This window comes from Curcuma longa, chromosome 2 (assembly GCF_044706935.1).
Source record: "Curcuma longa cultivar G26 ecotype Majalengka, Jawa Barat chromosome 2, ITB_CL_G26_1.1, whole genome shotgun sequence".
Classification (NCBI taxonomy): domain Eukaryota; kingdom Viridiplantae; phylum Streptophyta; class Magnoliopsida; order Zingiberales; family Zingiberaceae; genus Curcuma; species Curcuma longa.
Window position 1 is genome coordinate 14,342,775 of NC_133862.1, and position 6,398 is coordinate 14,349,172.

Here is a 6,398-nt window from a genome sequence, read left to right on the forward strand (position 1 = left end):
TTGATCTGACCTATCGGGCAGTTGATTGATTCACACTTAATCACTCGGTTATTATTAATTGAATATTAATTTCACTTTATCAATTTCATTGGTTACAAAAAAAATTAATTTCCAACAAAAGTCTTGTCCAGAAGTTTAGAGCATTAGTGGACCTTGATTTGAGTAGCGAAACGGAATTTATTTCTGTGCATTTAATTTATTTATTTATTTTCGAAAAATTTGAGTTAAGGCCTTGATTCACACAGGCGACGCCTGATAACCCCCAGCAGCAAGCTACTGCCCACTTATTGAAAAGTATAAATACAATTTTATTTCTATTTCGGCCTTTAAATTAACATTGATAATGATTAATCTGTGTTCAGGATCATGAAGCCCTCGACTAATTAACATTTGAAACCTTGATTTGATAGGGGTGCGCCAGGCCTGTGTTGTAGTGCAACACACAAGCGACGCTTGAAACCCCGAGCAGCAAGCTACTGTAATGGGCTCTCCCCACTTAAAAATTAATTTAATATCATAATGGGCCAATGACCCACGTATCAGATATTAAACTGATAAGAACAGATACTACACTTGATCTTAGCCAAAAGGCCGAGAAAGGTATGAGTTGCTATTATGATCTTTGTCCTATTTTATAATTGCTCTTTGTCCGATTTACATTGGTAAATTCAGATGTGGGACTATTAAAACAAGGTTGTTCTTACTTCAAGGAAATAAAAACTAATTAATCAGTCCTATCAATGTTTAAGATGTAAATGTTCTTCTGCACTTAGGATTATGGTGTTTTGTTCTTCGTAGTCTTCCAAACATGTAAGGATCGAGTCCTAACTTAAGACTAATTGTCGAACAAACTTTCTCCAATGAACAGTTAATCTAGTGCATTTCTTGGATAAATATAAAGGAAAATTTAGATGAGTTATTGGATAAATATAAAGGAAAATATAGATGAGTTGAATTCTATAAGTTTACTGATAGGCTGAGTTGTTATAAGTTTAAAATGGTGTCCTATACCTATTTTATAGTTGCTCCTAGGTCAATTTGCTTTGGTACATTTCAATGTAGGAATATTAAAAATAAGATTCCTCAAAAACATGATGATAAATTCTAGTCAGGGTATTATCTCGACTTGGGATGGCCGGTCCGATTCCATTGAAATTTTCCACCGACCACCAGGATAAATCGGGAAGCGCGTACAGCGGGAAAAAAAAAAAAAGATTCCTCAAGCTTCAATGCAAAAGAAAACAAGGGTAATCAATCAATCAATTGGATGAGTTCTAAGTCATATAACATATCATATTTATAATATACAAAGGTCCAGCTCTCATCAATTAAACTAAAATAAATAAATAATTATATATAGTTCTTTCTCAATATAACATAACTTGTCGGTACCACTTTTAGCAAAAGGATAAATTGGTAGAATATATGCAAAATCAATTTGTTATAAGCTTACTATTTAAGCTATAAACCCTACTATTTAAATATAAGATTAGCTATTTAATCATCAAGTTCCAATAACTATGTAGTTATCTGACATTTAAGTTTAATCCCTAGTGTGGGACCGACCACCCAGGGATTGAGTCTATAAGATTGATTGGGATTTATCATTTTTTTAAGTTGAATTATATTATCCATACCAAGCCTTGGCCGAATTAAAATATGGTTCTAATAATGTTGATGTGCTTTATCATGTAATTGTTTGAGTCGAGATGGAGAGGAATATTAATACTTTGGCTTGGTATGGATAATATTATTAAGAAAGACACGGCTTATATAAATCCTCTCCTGCCGTAGATCATTCTTTCCTTTGAGCCTCTCGTACCTTGGTTGCAACTACAGAAACACTAGTATTCTTGCATGCATCAAACATGCTCATCAAACTAGAAAGTCCCTTAATAATTGAATACAAAACAAAAACATAATAAAAACATCTAACTTAATAAATTAACAGGCCACAGCTCAAAATCAAATCATACTTGCATAAATCAATTGATATCATCGATACACATCAACATCACATGGCCCACTTATTTGAAAAGTGTAAATACAATTTTACTTCTATTTCAGCCAAGAAGCCCTCGTCTCAATAACATTTGAAAACTTGATTTGATAGGGGTGCGCCAGGCCTGTGTTGTAGTGCAACACACAGGCGACGCTTGAAAACCCCAGCAGCAAGCTACTGTGATGGGTTCTCCCCCACTAAAAAATTAATTTAATATCATAGTGGGCCAATGGCCCACGTATCAGATATTAAACTGATAAGAACAGATACTACACTTGATCTTAGCCAAAAGGCCGAGAAAGGTATGAGTTAATACATCAATCTTTGTCCTATTTTATAATTGCTCTTTGTCCGATTTGCTTTGGTAGCTCCCGATGTGGGACTATTAGATTTCATCAAAACTAAATTAAATATAAATTAAAACAAAAAACGCTTTGCGTTGCTATAAGTCCTTTTTAAAAATAACTTTTGAGTACCATTTTTAGCCATAGACAAATTAGTAAAATATATATATATAAAATCAGTATGTTATGAGTTTACGAAGGTTAAATTTATTGTTTATTAGGGGGATTAGAATAGGTATTTAATTATCAAGTTTTTTTTAGCTATCTAAGAATTTTAAGTAGGGTTAAATTGCATTTAGATAGTAAGATGAAAAATATTTCTATTGATATAAAATTTTTTGATAAAATTTAAATTAAAATTATAATGATTTAAATCTAAAGTAAATTATATTTTGTTTCGTATATGTTTTATTTATGTGTTTTATCATGCATTGCATTTGTGTAGCGATTGAGAGGAACTATTGATTATTTCTATCAAAATAATCAGGAAGGAAGAATAAAAATGCATTGCATTGCATTTGTTGACATAATTTTGGTTCAATTAAAATTCTATCTTTGCATATATTAAAATTTTGGTTCAATTTGATTTTATCTTCTTCTGTAAAAGATGGAATCCGTCACCCCAACAGTCTCACACGGTCAGTCCCACGATCATCTGTGAGGAGGTAAATTGAAAAACTACAGTTAACCATGACGGAGGAGGGTATTGTCTTGACTTCGTCGAGATTCGAACTCTTACCCTCTTCTGTAACTCTACTCCATCGTAACCAATTTGATTCTATCTTTGATTTTATAGAGTTTGCAATTTTTAACTATTCTTGCCTTTGTTAAGGTTTGATTAATGTTTCCTTGATTTTAATCCAACTCGCAATTTTTAGCTATTCTTGCCTTTGTTAAGGTTTGATTAATGTTTCCTTGATTTTAATCCAGTGCAACAGTAGATACAGTTAGATTGATTGTTTGTTTTCTTTAATTATCAGGGCTGGTTTGCAATTTGATTTCGATTCATTTGAATTGGCTTAACAAAATGCTTCTTGTCTAATTGTTTCCTTATATTAGTTTCAATTATTTACGACCTTAAAAATAAAATCCCAGACTCATTTAGTCATTTACAAATAATTCAATCTTAGAAATTATTATCCAATCATTACATGTATTGGTTGAGAATCTGAGTTAACCTTATACTACACTAACTTAGAGGAGTTTCAATCTTTTATTTGATTCCGTAGCACGACAAAAACAAAGTTTATCAGTCATCACTTCCCTCATCTGATTTTGTTCCTAATCCACTTGTTTAATTATGATTACATCTTTCTTCCACGCATCTACTGAAGCATAAAATTATTGGATAATATCCCTTATTTACCAGCTGCAAATTTACTAAATATTGGAGGGTTCATCATCATCCAACCAAACTATAATAGTGTGGAGAAGAACCTCCACACTTATTGATACACAGACGATAACATTGTGGACTGACAACAGACCAACTAAACTTAATGTTACAAAGCTATCAAGAAAAAAGGATGCAGGACGAAGGCCTACTTTTATTCGCTCTGGACATGCAATAACAACTTTGATATCACATGATAAAATGAACATATTAATACGAGAACAAAGCTAAATATTACAATCGAATTGTTCCTTTGGAACAACAAAAATATAGGCAGGCTTTTATTAATTTCTTTCTTCCTTTAATTAAACCACGTTCCAGAAGCATATACAAGGGAGCTCCTTTGTGTTGTTTTGGAAGAAAGCGGTCCAGGCAATGTACAGCATCTGCAAATGCAACGCAAAGAGAGTGAATTCCACATTAACAATCAAATAAAATGTTCAAAGACGTGTAGCGATATAACTCAAATAATATCCTATATAAAATAGAATAACAGCAAACTTTGTTAAATGTAACTACATAGCAGCAAACTGTTGGGCCTAGTCAATGAGACTAACTGGGATTTATCATTTTAGTATTGAGCCAACGTGTTTGGATCACCCCTAAAAGGTTTTATAAATGCACTTCAGCCAACTCTAAGTGGGTGCCTGACATGAGTGAAGAGGTGCAGATGAAGAATCCAAATATAAGAGATGGGGAAATATGATACCTACCCTAGCAAAATATATTAGTGCGTGAAGAGCTATAATTGCTATGCTGTTGGAACTGCTTGTATGACATAATTTACACCTTTGTTTATCATTAATAGTTGCATCCAACTCAGGCAAACTCAAGCAAGTCCTCAACTACTTTAGGCCCAAGCTCAAACAACCCTAAGCTTAACCAAATTCGGACCCTACTTGTACTCATCTAACCATGTTCTCCATTAGGTCTGAGCTAAATTAATCTAATTGGAAGGATTGTATGTTGTGAAATTACCATAACACAGACACTCAAAGTATATTAGCCAGATTTCTTTCTGCAATCTTGATCGACCATAATTTTCTTATTTTCAATTAAGGACATATAGGGAAGCATAAAATCATGGGCAAGTCGACTATTCATACATTGGAAGCAAATTCAGTGGAGAAAATACAAATCCTTGATTGTTCTAAAGGAGTAATCCAAACCTTTTGAAAAGGCTTGAAATCTAATCGGTTGGAATGAAGCATGTATTTGTTAAACTCAAGCAATCATGCATTAGATTTGATTCAATGCAGAGTAAATAGAAGAAAACAAAACATAAAAATAAATCATGTTTATAAATAACTACAAGGATAGCAAAGAATACCTTCTAATCTATAAATATATCTCAACTATGCACATGGAAAAACTTCCCTGCAAAAATTAATACCATAAGCATTTATAAAAAGGCACACAAGAAAGAAGACATTATTAGAATCAAGTACCGTAATGCCCGCACAAGACAAGCAAGGCCAAGATCATCAAAATATGGAACTAGTCTCCATTGTTGACTCCTTCTGAACATACCATGAAAATATACTATCTAAAAACAATACTTCCATTTTGCTGCTGTCTCAAATTTTCAATTAGTTGATGGTAAAAAGATTTCAAATCCTTCACATCATTGGTCTGCAGAAAAGCATATACCAATTAAAAGAAAGTACTTGAAAATGTTGCCATATAAATACAATCTGCTTTTACAGCAAATGAAACTAGTTAGATGAATCATCAAATACCAAAAGCTGAGACGTTAATGAAAAAAACACATGCCTATCCAATTCTATAAACATTGATGATTCCAAATCTCTATTATGTTTGGAACTCCAATTATATTGACAAATTTACAGTATCACATATACCATGCATACAGCAAACAAGAATTTCGTTGAGAGTTTCAACACACAGAGACCTTAATATTAATCGGACAATAGAACCAAGTATTGGAATAGTTATCATACCTGCAACTTTTCATAATATTGTTCTGCTAGTTCATGTGGGCAATGAACTCCTTGTAACGCACTAGACACAAAATGAATAGCAAAGTCCCTACCCAACTTCTCATACATTACTTTCTGGGCCAGCACGATTTCTCCAAAAAGGATCAACTGTTGCCAGGTATGTTGGAAAATAGTTTAGAAGGCAATTAATTAATGGTAACAATTATATAAGCCCAAGTTTATGTATGGACATATAACAGTAAAAATCACATTTTGAAGCTGACTATAAATTTACAGGAAAAGGCAAAAGGTAACTCTTACAAGAAGCAATTATCAGGATATAGAATGGTGCAAATATAGTTGTTTATACCAGAAAGGTCACAAGAGGCAACAATATCTATCCCATGTCAATACTAATACAAAATCATTGACTGGCATCAATAGGCACAATGAAGTTCAAACCCACATAACAGTATGAAACAGAAATCAATAGCTGTGGCTATATGACTTATTGCACTTTGTTATTCCAACTAGTTGGACAAAGTGGCATAACAGCTCTATAATAAATCAATGAATACAACAAAATTTAAAAAAGTGAGAATAATATTTATTAGACTTGCAATCAGAGCAATAAATGATTCACCTATTCGCATCCAGTGGTGGGATTATGCTAAATACAGACAGAACAAGTTGCAAACAATGCATGTCTAGGTACAAGT

The 6,398-nt window shown here is 32.8% G+C and overlaps 1 long non-coding RNA gene and 2 other non-coding genes across 3 annotated transcripts; all 3 read right to left on the reverse strand.

The window, feature by feature from the left end:
* Positions 1-407: 407 nt before the first annotated feature.
* LOC141822599 (U2 spliceosomal RNA) lies at positions 408-604 on the reverse strand. The gene has a single exon (XR_012601327.1). It is a non-coding gene; the product is annotated as a U2 spliceosomal RNA (small nuclear RNA).
* A 1,506-nt stretch (positions 605-2,110) lies between these two features.
* LOC141822589 (U2 spliceosomal RNA) lies at positions 2,111-2,308 on the reverse strand. Its single transcript, XR_012601317.1, has one exon. It is a non-coding gene; the product is annotated as a U2 spliceosomal RNA (small nuclear RNA).
* A 1,730-nt stretch (positions 2,309-4,038) lies between these two features.
* Positions 4,039-5,807, reverse strand: LOC141817454 (uncharacterized). Its single transcript, XR_012600828.1, has 4 exons — positions 5,701-5,807; positions 5,188-5,371; positions 5,070-5,116; positions 4,039-4,125 (listed from the first exon to the last, which is right to left on the reverse strand). It is a non-coding gene; the product is annotated as an uncharacterized LOC141817454 (long non-coding RNA).
* Positions 5,808-6,398: the final 591 nt, after the last annotated feature.